The 17,129-nt window shown below is 42.2% G+C and overlaps 1 protein-coding gene across 6 annotated transcripts in view; it reads right to left on the reverse strand.

Moving 5' to 3' along the window:
• The window catches only part of tcf12 (transcription factor 12), a 329,491-nt gene that overhangs the window by 255,468 nt on the left and 56,894 nt on the right, over positions 1-17,129 (reverse strand). The gene's annotated exons all lie outside the window — the stretch shown is intronic.

A 17,129-nucleotide genomic window follows, 5' to 3' on the forward strand; every position in this document is an offset into this window, starting at 1 on the left:
GAAAAGAGGAGAGCCAGCTCATCCCCCTTTACCTATTCATTTGTCAAAAGGGTGCAAAACACCAGGAAATTAACCACGTTGCAACTTTGAATAAAATCCAAAGCCAAGACTTTCTTAGTTACCATGAAGTGAAATGCACTTAGTGGTGCTTCAACCACACATCTCTACTGCACCAGTGACTTCCATTCTTGAAACCCCAAATGGAAGCACACATTTTAGTAAATAGCAAATTAGACACAGTGTTGCATTTGCCAAAAGGAATATTTCTGATGCTGTCCAACTCAAAAGGGACACAAGGAGAGATTACCCTGTTGAGAAAGTTGCCAGATCTCAGAATTCAAACAGAGCTCTGACCTACCACACCACTCAGTGCACTGACAAAAACACTGCATGTCTTATATGAACACATCCATTTAAAACTCTGCAGTACTTGACTTCAGCACAAGCTTATACTAAAGTGGCAATTATAACTGCTGCAAAGAAATAAAAACACTTTGATTAATGCAGAAAAACACGACAAATTCTAAACAAATGGTGCCCTCAAATTTTTCAAACGTTTTCATGTTGTTCTAAATGTTTTCTAATGTTTTCTTTTCCCAAAGATTGCAACAAGTCCTGCTTTACAAATCAACAGACTATTCCTCACTACTTAATCCATTCCAGCCGAGTGAGCCTCAGAATAAGCAATTCAATCACAAACGCTTACAAAGATAACCTAAATTTCTTCTGTTGTCAACAATTGCCCATACTTTTCCAGTGGTTGCTAGATCAAGAAAAAAATACTTCTGCTGTCGAGTAGCACCATTGCACTAAATTTAGATCCCAAAAGACAAAAGGCCACACACCACAAGATTCTCCCCCATAAGCAATATATTTGCAAACTAAATTTTGTTGGGTGAGCAGGCAAAACATGACATATCTACAGAAAAGATCATGTCAATACTCAAGTAGGTCATTTCATTTCAAACAGAAGGGTGTGATGTGTTTTTTGGCATTTCAACAGCACCTAGTCATGACTGCACCAGCACAATGGACAGCAAAAGATCAAATCTAAGTATAGAGAACGTATGTGCTCACAAATGTTAGGGGACAAATAGAATGGCACCACATCAATCTCAAGAAGAAAATGTTCTGGGAAAAATAGCCACAGAAGTCTGTAGCATTTCAAATAGTGTAGTATGTTACTCACTTAGGTGAAATACAGAAGATGGACATATTCATTACGATCAAAAGAAGGATAACTTCCAGTTGCTTCACAACTGTTGAGCTCACCTAGGCTCAAGTATAAGATATTTGCAATACAGACTGGGTAATATTTTTAAGCACTGATACACAAACTGACAACTTCTGGCTAATTAGTCATAACAGAGGGTTGCACCAGAAGTCAGGAGGCTGAAGAGGTGGTGATTGATGTAAACTAAACAGAAAACAAAAAGACCTATGAAACTTCAAGAGTTAAAACAGGATGCCTTCATCATCTGGTCCTGTGGTTGGACCTGAACCAGCTGTTGCCAGGTCTATGACTCCAGGATCAGACTCTCGCTGCTAACAACCTTGCACAAAGGTTAAGTAATTGAGTTACTTTGGTACTTTTACTGACATTTTTCACGACAATTACTGGAAGGACAACATTGATACACTGAGAACCTAAGATTTTTAAGATGTAAATACTTTAAAAAGATTAAAAGTACTAGCAATGGATGACTACATTTAAAAATTTTATACAGTTCTATATCAGCACCATCCAGTTTGCCAGCAGGGAAATCTAGAAATATCTCCAATCTGTAAATACCATTAGCTCCAATTACTTTTTATTAAAACAATTCTTACTTTAAAAAGAATACATTTTTAAAAATCAAATATAAGCCTAGGAATACTGTAGGTAAATGATTTTCTATTATCCTTAGAAGGTAAATGGATTGAATTTAACCTCCAAGTGTGGTTAATTCCCATCAGTTTCTCATTTAATAAAGATAGATTGCAATAATTGATAAGATAGCCAACATTTAACAAATCACCTCACAAGCATACAAATAATTCACGACCATAAACAAAAACACCAGTTGGACCCATAAGTGTGGGATACTTTTCAAATGCAATTGATTATTGATGTTATGTTACATATTGCACAATGGGACATTTTGTAAACACGGAAAACACCTTTAAATCTTCCTTTGAGATCGTCATTTAACCTTTCGAGGATGCTTGCCCACAAAATTGGAAAGGTACATGTTAGACTTCCTGCAACTGGATATCTCAAATTTTACTATCAGTGACAGCATGCCACATCATCAGTGAGCAACAATAGATATTTTTATTACAACTCAGTGCTACAGCAGGCGCACAGAGAGGGGAGCAAGAAAGTAAGCAGAGACCAGTTTAAATTTACGTTTTTTTTCTTTTCGCAGTCTGTGTTTTTTTTTCCAACTAGGAGCGGGAACCCAGAAGTCGTCAACAGAGGTTTCTGGGAAGGTAAGAAGTTTGAGTGGAGAAGGAACCCGAGATACTACACGTGTAGTGTCTCCCACCCTCCCTTCTCCTCTAACCTAAAAAAAGGACTCAGTCGGCTGAACAGGTAAACTACTTAGTCTCCAAAACAAGAACACTAAGTGTAGAGTTATGGCAGCGCAGGCAGTGGAATGTTCCTCCTGCAGGATGTTTGAGGTAGGGGTGACCACCGATGCTCCTGCCGACTTCACCTGCAGGAAGTGCAGCCAGCTCCAGCTCCACACAGACCGTGTTAGGGAACTGGAGCTGGAGTTGGATGAACTGAGGATTATTCGAGGCGCTGAGAGGGTGATAGATTGAAGCTACAGGGGCATAGTTACGCCAGAGAACAGAGGTAGCTGGGTAACAGTTAGGGGTGGGAAGGGGAGGAAGCAGGCAGTCCAGGGATCCACTGTGGTCGTTCCCCTCAACAATAAGTATACCGCTTTGGATACTGTTGGGGGGACGGCCTAGCAGGGGTAAGCTGCAGTGACCGGGTCTCTGGCACAAGGTCCGACTCTGAGGCCCAGAAGGGAAAGGGGGAAAGGAGGAGAGTGCTAGTTATAGGAGACTCTATAGTTAGAGGGACAGACAGGCAGTTCTGTGGACATGGGCGAGACTCTCGGATGGTTTGTTGCCTCCCGGGTGCCAGGATCCGAGACGTCTCAGACCGTGTCTTCAGAATCCTTAAGGGGGAGGGTGTGCAGCCAGAAGTAGTGGTGCACATTGGCACCAACGACATAGGTAGGAAGAGGGGTGGGGAGGTCATTCAGGAGCTCAGGGAGTAAGGCCGGAAGCTAAAAGCTAGGACAGACAGAGTCGTTATCTCTGGGTTGTTGCCAGTGCCACGTGACAGTGAGGCAAGGAATAGGGAGTGAGTGCAGTTGAACACGTGGCTACAAGGATGGTGTAGGAGGGAGGGCTTCAGGTATTTGGACAATTGGACTGCATTCTGGGCAAGGTGTGACCTGTACAAGCAGGACGGGTTGCACCTGAACCAGAAGGGCACCAATATACTGGGAGGCAGGTTTGCTAGCACTCTTCGATTGGGGGGGGGGGGTTTAAACTAATTTGGCAGGGGGATGGGATCCGGACTTGTAGTCCAGCAAGTAGGTTAGCTGTTTCTCTCGCTGTCCAAGAATGGAGGGAGGCAGTGGAGAAGGTAGCACTGACAGGGAATACTTGCGGACACAGAAATGGGCTCAAGTGTGTGTACTTCAATGTAAGGAGTAACAGAAATAAGGTGGATGAACTTAAGGCGTGGATCGGTACTTGGGACTACGATGTTGTGGCCATCACGGAAACGTGGATAGAAGAGGGACAGGAATGGTTGTTGGAGGTTCCTGGTTACAGATGTTTCAGTAAGATTAGGGGGGGGTGGTAAAAAAGGAGGGGGGGATGGCGTTGCTAATTAGAAATGGTATAACGGCTGCAGAAAGGCAGTTCGAGGGGGATCTGCCTTTGGAGGTAGTATGGGCTGAAGTCAGAAATAGGAAAGGAGCAGTCACCTTGTTGGGTGTTTACTATAGGCCCCCCAATAGCAGCAGAGATGTGGAGAAACAGATTGGGAAACAGATTTTGGAAAGGTGCAGAAGCCACAGAGTAGTAGTCTTGGGCGATTTCAACTTCCCAAATGTTGATTGGAAGCTCTTTAGATCAAGTAGATTGAACGAGGCGGTGTTTGTGCAGTGTCTCCAGGAAGCTTTTCTAACTCGGTATGCAGATTGTCCAACCAGAGGGGAGGCCATATTGGATTTGGTACTTGGTAACGACCCAGGACAAGTGATGGGCTTGTTAGTGGGTGAGCATTTTGGTGATGGTGACCACAATTCTGACTTTCACCTTGGTTATGGAGACAGATAGGTGCGTGCAACAGGGCAGATTTTACAATTGGGGGAAGGGTAAATACGATGCTGCAAGACAGGATCTGAGGAGCATAAATTGGGAGCACAGGCTGTCAGGGAAGGATGTCGTTTTCTAGGAACAGATACGACGTGTCCTTGATATGTATGTACCTGTCAGGCAGGAAAGAGATGGTCGTGTGAGGGAACCTTGGTTGACGAGGGAGGTTGAATGTCTTGTAAGGAGGAAGAAGGAGGCTTACATAAGGTTGAGGAAACAAGGTTCAGACAGAGCGTTGGAGGGATACAGGATAGCCAGGAGGGAGCTGAAGATAGGGATTAGGAGAGCTAAGAGAGGGCATGAAAAATCTTTGGCGGGTAGGATCAAGGATAACCCCAAGGCCTTTTATGCGTGTGTGAGAAACATGAGAATGACGAGAACGAGGGTAGGTCCGATCAAGGACAGTAGTGGGAGACTGTGTATTGAGTCAGAAGAGATAGGAGAGGTCTTGAATGAGTACTTTTCTTCAGTATTTACAAATGAGATGGACCGTATTGTTGAAGAGTAGAGTATGAAACGGACTGGTAAGCTAGAGGAGATACTTGTTAGGAAGGAAGATGTGTTGGGCATTTTGAAAAACTTGAGAATAGACAAGTCCCCCGGGCCTGACGGGATATATCCTAGGATTATGTGGGAAGCAAGAGAGGAAATTGCAGAACCATTGGCAATGATCTTTTCGTCTTCACTGTCAATGGGGGTGGTGCCAGGGGACTGGAGAGTGGCGAATGTTGTGCCCCTGTTCAAAAAAGAGAATAGGGATAACCCCGGGAATTACAGGCCAGTTAGTCTTACTTCGGTGATAGGCAAAGTAATGGAAAGGGTACTGAGGGATAGGATTTATGAGTATCTGGAAAGACACTGCTTGATTAGGGACAGTCAGCACGGATTTGTGAGGGGTAGGTCTTGCCTTACAAGTCTTATTGAATTCTTTGAGGTGGTGTCCAAGCATGTGGATGAGGGTAGAGAAGTGGATGTCGTGTACATGGATTTTAGTAAGGCATTTGATAAGGTTCCCCATGGTAGGCTTATACGGAAAGTCAGGAGGCATGGGATAGTGGGAAGTTTGGCCAGTTGGATAGAGAACTGGCTAACCGGTCGAAGTCAGAGTGGTGGTAGATGGTAAATTTTCAGCCTGGAGCCCAGTTACAAGTGGAGTTCCGCAGGGATCAGTTCTGGGTCCTCTGCTGTTTGTAATTTTTATTAATGACTTGGAAGAGGGAGACAAAGGGTGGGTCAGTAAATTTGCAGACGATACGAAGATTGGGGGAGTTGTGGATATTGAGGAGGGCTGTTGTCGGCTGCAAAGGGATTTAGCTATGATGCAGAGCTGGGATAAAGAGGGCAGATGGAGTTCAACCCTGTCAAGTGTGAGGTTGTCCATTTTGGAAGGACAAATAAGAATGCGGAATACAGGGTTAACGGTAGGGTTCTTAGTAAGCTGGAGGAGCAGATGGATCTTGGGGTCTATGTTCATAGATCTTTGAAAGTTGCCACTCAGGTGGATAGAGCTTATAAAAAGGCCTACGGTGTATTAGCGTTCATTAGCAGAGGGATCGAATTCAAGAGTCGTGAGGTGACGTTGCAGCTGTATAGGACCTTGGTAAGGCCACATTTGGAGTACTGTGTGCAGTTCTGGTCGCCTCATTTTAGGAAAGATGTGGAAGCTTGAGAGGGTGCAGGGGAGATTTACCAGGATGTTGCCTGGAATGGAGAATAGATCGTACGAGGATAGGTTGAGAGTGCTAGGCCTTTTCTCATTGGAACGGCGAAGGATGAGGGGTGACTTGATAGAGGTTTATAAGATGATCAGGGAATGGATAGAGTAGACAGTCAGAGACTTTTTCCCCGGGTACAACAGTGTGTTAAAGGGGGACATAAATTTAAGGTGAAGGGTGGAAGGTATGGGGGGGGGGAAATGTCAGGGGTAGGTTCTTTACCCAGAGAGTGGTGGGGGCATGGAATGCGCTGCCTGTGGGAGTGGCAGAGTCAGAATCATTGGTGACCTTTAAGCGGCAATTGGATAGGTACATGGTTAGGTGCTTAAGCTGGGACAAATGTTCGGCACAACATCGTGGGCCGGAGGGCCTGTTCTGTGCTGTATTGTTCTATGTTCTACGTTCTAACTCATTCCAAATTGTTAGCTTTCTTAGCATTTTCTCTTATTGTGTCAAAGACTGTGTTCACCTTGACAACAACTGTGGCAAATTGTTAAAAATACTATTTTGGAGCATTAACCCTGCGAACTGAAAAGTAGTTGAAGCCATAGACGCTTTGGAATATGGGCTTATGCCCAAAACGTCGATTCTCCTGTTCCCTGGATACTGCCTGACCTGCTGCGCTTTTCCAGCAACACATTTTCAGCTCTGATCTCCAGCATCTGCAAACCTCACTTTCTCCTCAATATGGGAGTAGAGTTGATCTACAATGAAAAGTGCACAGTTGAACATTATAAAAATGCAACACATCTTAGGTTAATCTAATGCTAAATTTGACATGGCTAACGTGTAGTTCACAAATGGTCAGTACTCCTCTGGGTTTACACAGTTGGAGACAATGTATGTTACATGTGCATTACTACAGGTAGGGCTAGACTGCAGGCAGCTGGAAGCACACAGCTGCTGTTCACTGAACTGTACCACAGAAGCCAATCTGCAGTGCTAGTTAAACTTTATGCTAATTTAATGCAATAAGATGATTGAGATTCAAATACCATCAAGAGTTGTGCTGCATTAACAAATTCTGCAATAGCACAGTGACCCAGAGCACAGGTCACATATAAGACAGGTGGCAAGGACAAGCCAGGGAGCTATAGACCAGTGAGCTTGACCTCGGTGGTGGGGAAGTTGTTGGAGGGATTCCTGAGGGACAGGATGTACAAGTATTTGGAAAGGCAAGGACTGATTAGGGATAGTCAACATGGCTTTGTGTGTGGGAAATCATGTCTCACAAACTTGATTGAGCGTTTTGAAGAAGTAACAAAGAAGAATGATGAGGGCAGAGTGGTAGATGTGATCTATATGGACTTCTGTAAGGCGTTCGACAAGGTACCCCATGGGAGACTGATTAGCAAGGTTAGATCTCATGGAATACAGGAGGAACTAGCCATTTGGATACAGAACTGGCTCAAAGGTAGAAGACAGAGGGTGGTGGTGGAGGGTTGTTTTTCAGACTGGAGGCCTGTGACCAGTGGAGTGCCATAAGGATCGGTGCTGGGTCCACTACTTTTTGTCATTTATATCAATGATTTAGATGTGAGCATAAGAGGTACAGTTAGTAAGTCTGCAGATGACACCAAAATTGGAGGTGTAGTGGACAGCGAAGAAGGTTACCTCAGATTACAACAGGATCTTGACCAGATGGGCCAATGGGCTAAAAAATGGCTGATGGAGTTTAATTCAGATAAACACGAGGTGCTGCATTTTGGGAAAGCAAATCTTACCATTAAGTGTATAAGTCTTGCTAAGGTCCTGGGGAGTGTTGCTGAACAAAGAGACCTTGGAGTGCAGGTTCATAGCTCCTTGAAAGTGGAGTCGCAGGTAGACCAGGTTAGTGAAGAAGGCGTTTGGTATGCTTTCCTTCATTGGTCAGAGTATTGAGTACAGGAGTTGGGAGGTCATGTTGCGGCTGTACAGGACATTGGTTAGGCCACTGTCGGAATATTCCGTGCAGTTCTGGTCTCTTGCCTATCGGAAATATGTTGTGAAACTTGAAAGGGTTCAGAAAAGATTTACAAGGATGTTGCCAGGGTTGGAGGATATGAGCTGCAGGGAGAGGCTGAACAGGCTGGGGCTCTTTACCCTGGAGCTTCGGAATTTGAGGGGTGACCTTATAGAGGATAGGATAAAGAGACAAAGACTTTTCCCTGGGGTCGGGAGTCCAGAACTAGAGGTCATAGGTTGAGGGTGAGAGGGGAAGATTCAAAAGAGACCCAAGGGGCAACGTTTTCACGCAGAGGGTGGTGCGTGTATGGAATGAGCTGCCAGAGCAAGTGGTGGAGACTGGTATAATTACAACACTTAAAAGGCATCTGGATGGGTACATGAATAGGAAGGATGTCGAGGGATATGGGCCAAATGCTGGCACATGGAACTAGATTAGTTTAGGATATCTGGTTGGCATGGACAAGTTGAACCAAAGTTTCTGTTTCCATGTTGTACATCTCTACGACTCTAATAATCCTACATTTATTCATTACCGATATGCTCCAAAAATATTTGGACAGTTGAACTTTAATTTAAGCCACCCATGAACTGCAGCTACTCAACAGTCAACTTCACTATTTCTGAATTATTTCAACATTACTTTCATCATACAAATATGAAACATGGTACATGGCCAAAACTGTCTGTCTGTACACAGAAGCAGAACATCAATCAAGGCAAACAAAATTTTGTGACCAAATATTTTTGAGGGAGCAACAGCAAGAGTTTCTAATTGGCAGGATGAAAAGGAAGATTTTTCTAAAACCCTAAGAGCAGCAATTTTATCACCATCACTCTTGGCTTCTCTAAGTAACTCAGTGGAGAAGGACAGACTAGAGAATTATACTGCACAAGTTCTTCATTTCGAAACTTAAAAATGTAGAAACTCAATTGCAATTGGCACAAGTTGGGATTAAAACCAACTTGAAGAGAGATGTTATAAACTTGGTGACAAGGTGCCTGCTCCATGGAAAACAGAGTAAATAGCTATGGGCCTTTTTAAACTTAGACAAAAGCAGCATAGGTGAGCAGAGCCAGGTTCACACAAACCCGGAGTCTTAGTTTTTGTTTTCAGTTGTTGAAAGTTGGGGTTTCTGGAGTTTGAGCTGTTAAATACAGTTCTCTTTGCTGCTGGAAAAAGGTCGAGTTCTCTTTTTGCTGCAAGCTTCATTCTGTCAGCATTCCTTCTCCTGGACTGGAGGAGATTGCACGTGAGGGAAATCTGTTTTGCTGAATTTACTTTTGCCAAGGATGCGATATGGGATACTGCCACACTGGAACAACTGATAAGTAGTAATTAAATAGTAAATTATATTTACAAGTATTTCAAAAGAGTTCAAATTATGCCAATTTTTTTTTGTTTGTATTTTAAGTGTAATGCAAGAATAACGTGTGTTTGGCTTCAAGTCGAGAGGTTTTACCAATCAAATCACATCTCTATGCAGCACCTTACACAACTTTAATTAAAATAAAAGTTAGGGTCTCGGTTATTTCTTTCGTATGTTTTAATGGTGTTTGGTCTTGTCCAGAACACTGGACAACAGCAGCAAGTCCCGATCACAGACTATTTCAATTTCCCATTGCCAAGCATATCGTTGAGGAAAGAAACTGGATCCTTTTAAATGGATGACTTGGAAATATACTGCTGTTCCTTCACTGTCACTGGGTCAAAACACTGAAATTCCCTCCCCTGGGTCTACCTGCATCCCAGAGACTCGTGTTCAAGAAGGTGAAATCAGAAAGTTGAGTGGCTCAGAGGAGAACTTGGGTGTTCCCATGTATACAATGCTGCTAGGTGTCAATGGTGGAAGGAGTGAATTTTTGTGCATGTGGGGCCAATCAAGTGCGTTGTTTTGTCCTGGATGGTGTCATGCTTCTTGGATGTTTATGGATTAGTATTCATCCAGCTAAGTAGGAATTACTCTGTCATGCTCTTATGCCTTACACACAGAGGACAGACTTGCCACAGTATTCCTAATGTCTGACCTGCTTTTGTAGTTTGTCTACGAAAACCTGGAATGAAGCTTGAATTAAGAACATTTAGTGTCAGCAGACAAAACTAGCAACAGATTCAAAAAGTGACAGCCTTTACCAAAAAACTTAAAGCAAATCCACAAAATGGAGAAAAAGTGAGGACTGCAGATGCTGGAGATCAGCGTCAAAAATTGTGGTGCTGGAAAAGCACAGCAGGCCAGGCAGCATCCTGAAGGGCTTATGCCCGAAACATTGATTCTCCTGCTCCTCAGATGCTGCCTGACCTGCTGTGTTTTTCCACGCTTTTCAAATCCACAATATGGACAGTTGATGAATGACAAATTGTTCAAATGCATATCGAGCAGATAGCCATGTGGAATTATCATTTAGGAGAGATAGATGTCATAGCAATAAATTCTAGAAGCTCGGTCTCACTCATTTTAGTAATAACAGAAGGAACCATAGGAAAAGTTATGATTCAACTTCTTTATGTAACCAGACAGTAATTAATTAACAACTGCCAAAAGCCATCAGGACAAAAAAGACAAACCATAGACTCATGGGTAACATCTACAATTACCACTACTCGGGAACTGATACAAATTAATTAAGTCAATGGACCAAACTAAATCTTCAGATTATAGATACTTATAGAACACGCTGCTTTCAATAAGACTCAGCAACAAAGTAATATTAAAATAAAGTCCACCATCACATGAATCTAGGTCCAAACACTGACTGAGAAATCACAGTCGATATGAATCACCACTTATCATAGAGAACTAATACTATCAGCCAAATGACCATGGGAGTAATAGCTCAATACAGCTTATGTTTGCCATGTCTCCAAGGACATGCCTTTTGACCATTTGCTTGTCCTCAAGCCAAGGCCAGTTTTAATTACTTGGTCCCATCTCTGCAACCTGTTTTCCAAAATTTTTTTTAAATAAAGTACCTTGCACTTGTAACAATCTTGAGTTCTCAAGTTTAAGCCTAACAAAGCTATTCAACATCTAACCTCCATCAAATCACAACTGTAGGTACTGTACAGAGATACAACTTACCTCTACAAACCTAAAACCTTAATCTTCACAAATGTTGAAATTTCAACTATGGAAGGCATAATAGCTTATGTTGATAATCACTCCAGAACAATGGAATCTAAACAAATTACGAGTCATGACTTAGCTCCAATACAGCAAGGCACTCATCAGCAATTTGCCAATGTGCTTGCTAGATTCTAAGGTGGTTTAACAATTTGCGTTGTTTTTGCTATGGAAATGAAAAATTTCCATAGTGCTACGCAAGTGAATACACACCATGCAGAGATTAGTCAGGTGACTAAAAGCATAAATTGAAATGATGCATTTGTATAAAGACACTTTAACAGTGGATAGGAGAAGCTCAGGAGAACGTGTAAAAATGAACATGCCTTACCAATGTAGCAAGATTACTGAAAGGTTGAAAATCAAATTAACAGTCTTGAAGCAGTGTAGAGGATGCTTTGTTTCTGCCTGAATGGTATACCCAATTTGGACAAGATTCCTTTGCACCAGAAAATTGAATATTTCATTTTACAGCATGCCTCAAAAGTGACATTTTCAGTACAAAGAATGGAAATATGGACAAAATGGAAACAGTATCTCTTTCCCAGACGTGAGCACACTGGATACTCAGGCACATCCTCATAGATTATAGCTGTTTAGTTTCCCATGAGATTGTAAAAAGGCAATGTACATTTTACACAAGCAGATTTTAACAACTGGCAAGATTCAGAGCAAGTTACTCTTGGGTACACTTCATGCCATTATGAAAAAGTACACTAGATTCCTTACACTTTGCTCATCAAATCAGTACTTAATCAGTCAAATCTTACCATGGAAATCCCTAGGATTTACAATTTAAGTGTATACGTCCTGTTAAGATTTGCTTTCCCAAAATGCAGCACCTTGCATTTATCTCAATTAAACTCCATCAGCCACTTCTCAACCCATTGGCCCATCTGGTCCAGATCTTGTTGTAATCTGAGGTAACCCTCTTCACTGTCCACTACACCTCCAATTTTGGTGTCATCTGCAAACTTACTAACTGTACCTCTTATGCTCGCATCCAAATCATTTATTGCTAATACTGTTCCCCTAATCTGCATCCTCGGAACATAAGAGCAGGCATAGGCCAGTCAGACTGTCGATCGTGATCCACTATTTAGTATGGCTGATTATCCCTCCATTAGTGCCTTTACCCCATATTTATCGGGGAGAAAGTGAGGTCTGCAGATGCTGGAGATCAAAGTTGAAACTTTATTACTGGAACAGCACAGCAGGTCAGGCAGCATCCAGGGAACAGGAGATTCGACGTTTCGGGCACAGGCCCTTCTTCAGGAATGAGCAGAGAGTGTTCAGCAGGAGAAGATAAAAGGTAGGGAGGAGGGACTTGGAGGAGGGGCGTTGGAAATGTGATAGGTGGAAAGAGGTCAAGGTGAGGGTGATAGGTCGGAGTAGGATGGAGGCGGAGAGGTCAAGAATCCTTCTGTGACATTAACAGATTTGTAAATGTCAGTCTGTATCAAATGCTTTAAATTGTGTATTTGGATTTTGGTTTCAAGCACGAGACATCAACTTTTCTATAAGAAATGAAAATCTTGCTTTATTGTCCACACGTGCAATACATTAGCATCAGAGTGCCTACAGCCAGCAGTGAGCATTTTTATTCTATGTAATATTCGTTGGTAATGATTTAATGAAATAAGCATATTGCTTAAACCCATTGAAGTTTATTGACACAAACATTTGTGCAGTATATTTATAGGAGAAAGTGAGGTCTGCAGATGCTGGAGATCAAAGTTGAAACTTTATTGCTGGAACAGCACAGCAGGTCAGGCAGCATCCAGGGAACAGGAGATTCGACGTTTCGGGCACAGGCCCTTCTTCAGGAATGAGCAGAGAGTGTTCAGCAGGAGAAGATAAAAGGTAGGGAGGAGGGACTTGGAGGAGGGGCGTTGGAAATGTGATAGGTGGAAAGAGGTCAAGGTGAGGGTGATAGGTCGGAGTAGGATGGAGGCGGAGAGGTCAAGAAGAAGACTGCAGGTCAGGAAGGCGGTGCCGGGCTGGAGGGATTCGGCTGAGACAAGGTGGGGGGAGGGGGGATGAAGAAACTGGTGAAGTCCAAGTTCATCCCCTGTGGTTGGAGGGTTCCCAGTCGGAAGATAAGACGCTCCTCCTCCGACCGTCGCGTTGTTGTGGTTTGGCGGTGGATGAGTCCAATGACCTGCATATCCTCGGTGGAGTGGAAGGGGGAGTTGAAATGCTGTGCTACAGGGTGGTTGGGTTGGTTCGTCCGGGTGGCCCAGAGGTGCTCTCTGAATCGCTCCGCAAGTAGGCGGCCTGTCTCCCCAATACAGAGGAGGCCACACCGGCTGCAGCAGATGCAGTAGATGATGTGGGTGGAGGTGCAGGTGAATCTGTGGCGGATATGGAAGTTTCCTTTGGGGCCTTGGAGAGAGGTGAGGGGGGAGGTGTGGCGCAAGTGTTGCACCTCCTGCGGTTGCAAGGGAAGGTGCCGGGAGTGGAGGTTGGGTCGGTGGGGGGTGTGGATCTGACAAGGGAGTCGCGGAGGGAGTGGTCTCTACGGAAAGCTGATAGGGGAGGGGAGGGAAATATATCCTTGGTGCTGGGGTCTGTTTGGAGGTGGCGGAAGTGACGGCGGATGATGCGCTGTACATGGAGATTGGTGGGGTGGTAGGTGAGGACCAGTGGGGTTCTGTCCTGGTGGCGGTTGGAGGGGCGGGGCTCAAGGGCGAAGGAACGGGAAGTGGAGGAGATGCGGTGGAGGGCACCGTCGACCACGTCGGGGGGGAAATTGCGGTATATTTATATTTATAATCTAGTTCATTATGTTAACGTTTTGCATTTGGATGGAATGTTACTTTTTTTTAAAAAACATTTGGACCAGGTATTATGGTGGTTTTCTGAGTTAACCACATCCAGTTGAACACTTTTTAAAAGATTCAACTTATTGTACAAAGTTAAAAATCACACAACACCGGGTTATAGTCCAACAGGTTTAATTGGAAGCACACTAGCTTTCGGAGCGGCGCTCCTTCATCAGGTGATTGTGGAGGGCTCGATCGTAACACAGAAATTATAGCAAAAATTTGCAGTGTGATGTAACTGAAATTATACATTGAAGAATTGATTGTCTGTTAAGCCTTTCATCTGTTAGGAATACAGTGATAGTTTCACTTCTTTCATATGTAAATCACAAAACCCTTTTTTTAAAGTTGCATTCTCAGGTTAGCTGTTAACAATGGTGATAGCTAGACAATATGTTGAAGGTGTTAGCCCCCTGTGTTCTCTGTCTATGACCTGATGTGTAGATTGATTCTAATCTAAAAAGTGAGATAACAGAGTTTTACATAAATTCATGCAGCTCCGAAAGCTAGTGTGCTTCCAATTAAACCTGTTGGACTATAACCTGGTGTTGTGTGATTTTTAACTTTGTACACCCCAGTCCAACACCGGCATCTCCGAATCACAACTTATTGCAGACTTTCATGAACTTGTTTGGCTAATGTTTTGATTCCTTGCCTCAAGCCAGACTTTGCTTACAAGCCCTTGTTCGTGATTTTTTAAAAGTATTCATTTGTGGGATATGGGCATTGCTGGCTGACCAGTGTTTACTGCCTGTGTCTTGTTGTCCTTTGATATACAATCCATCAAACTGTTAAGTATCTTTCATGGCAGAAGAGGACATGCATTTAAAATAAATCAATAACCTAGATTTTATCCCATCTTAAATTGAAGTGCAATATAAATTTTTCTGACAGTCTTTCCATTTGTTAGCCCTGTCTCTCATTGCACCAAGGAAGGAACATACTGGAGTGTCATTAACAATTTTTTACAAATCAATTTTCAAATGTTTACTTGTAACAATGCCATTTTGCATCAACTTGCTGTTTGTTATCTAACATATTTTCTTTCTGTTTTTAGAATTTATTCCAGTATTTTCAGACCGTAGTTGAACTGGCATATTTTCTACAATAAAATCCAGTAAATAATCAGGTTGCTTAATAAATGGAGAAACTGTAACATTAATCGAAGTAATAGCACAGTATTGTTTGCAAGGCAGTAGGCTCAAGTTTTTACACTTTATTTGTTGCAAATATCCTATGTTTTGCCAACCAGTATCAATTATTTTTCTTTCTAATTTCTCCATAATTCTTGATCTGACCAAATTAATACACCACAGTGATTTACTTCAGCTTTTCTTAATTCTTTTCAACATGTGCCTTTTACAAGTTTGTGTAACTACTATGCCCATTATGTTTTGGGTGAATAAGTTTGCTTTTCAATAGCTAATCTGAGCAAGTGCACTTGTTGTTTTACATGTATTCTTTTCATGGAGTTATTGAGATACTTAAGAATTTTTCCAGTCCTCTGGCCTGGCACTTTGAAGTTGCAGGGGTAAATGTGCATTTTATGACTGAGCAAAACCTTTATGCCAGCTGTAAGGGGTTGCTAAAGCCTGCGCAGTATTGAATGCCCTTTCTGCCTTTTGGATGGGAGAAAATTACCATCTGTTTGCCACCTCTTCTATCGAAGGTGGTCCGAATTGGAATTCAGCCAATTTGCAGCATGAACTTGTATCTTCAAGTGTTGTGCTGCTTCAGCATGTTCTGATTCTCAGTATACATGTGCTTGTACATTTCAGCAAAATGATGTGTGTATGACTATTGATTTGAGAAGTATTCTGTGTATAAAGTTAAGATATTTAGTGTTCTGTACATTTGGTAACATTTTGCAAGCTATAGTGAATTACATGTATAGCATTTGACTTTGAAATGCTTCCCATCCAAAGCTGTTGGTCACAATTCAAAATTATCAGATGATTGAAACGGTCTCTTGTGAAGAGCTGCACATATTTTCAGAGGCTACACAAAATTGAGGTCTACTCCTCAAAGGAACCATGGGGTTTACTTTTGAGAGACGGAGACACTGAACTAAATTTTGCAAATGTTAGCTTGTCAGATTTTACTTGTTTGAAATTTTTAAATTGATTGTGTACATTGAACAGTGTATCAGGTATAAAATTGCCTCTGCTGGTAGTTTTTGGTGAACTGATTGTGATTTCAGTCCGTGCATTTGGTTTTTTTTTTGTAGACCTCTCATATTGCCCAGTATTAAAATGCAAATAGTGCATGTTCGAGTATTAGCAGTAGTTACAGTTGTCTGGTTCGTGTGATGTTTTGTGATTTTGTTAAAACTGTGTTGTGAAAAACAAGTGTTTGTGCTGGAAAATGTTTGATGTATAATGTGATCCTTAAACTTAGGATGAGGGCATTTGTGTTACCATGTGATGTTTTAAAAACTGAAGATTAGCTGATTGGCAAAATCCGGAGACAAAATATTAGTAGACAATGATGCAGGAGAAAACGGAACAGGTTTAAAGAAATAAATCATTATGTAAATACAGTGCCTGATGTGTGTTGAATGCAAATGAAAAAAACCAGTATAGTTTATTGATAAACACTGAAAATCCTAATTTCCTGTTGTGAAGATGACAAATTGGGTTTTCTGGTTCAGACTGGCAGAAATTAGATTACATGGCCATCCTAAATATCTGCAAGAAAAGTAATGTATTTAAAAGGTAAGAATAGAAATGGATAACTTGTGATTCATATCTGCTGGAATTGCACATGAAATAGGCATTCTGCACGACACAAATGATGCAGAGAAATATCAGTACCTGTATTCTTGTAATTGAGATTTGTATGTGTTTGTGGTAAAATTCAACTTGTAAAATATATGCAAAATGGAAGCGGCCAATTCTGTGAACTATCCTGATGTTGAATTACGGCTACTTGGAAAGCTGAGTACAGCAAGTTGAATTTTGCGCATTTCTTCATTTTGAAAAACATGAAAGAAGGACAGTCGGCTGACTAGAAATCTGGCATTTTTTCTCAAAGCTTTGGGTTTTGGTTTTGGTGGGTTTGTATCTCTGAAGATTGAAAAAGAGGGAGAACAGAATACCTTATTGTTGTGTGCTGAATGTGTTGACATGAGTTTC

Source organism: Chiloscyllium plagiosum, unplaced genomic scaffold, assembly GCF_037043375.1.
Source record: "Chiloscyllium plagiosum isolate Xiang-an unplaced genomic scaffold, Cpla_swu_hap1 HiC_scaffold_39, whole genome shotgun sequence".
NCBI lineage: Eukaryota > Metazoa > Chordata > Chondrichthyes > Orectolobiformes > Hemiscylliidae > Chiloscyllium > Chiloscyllium plagiosum.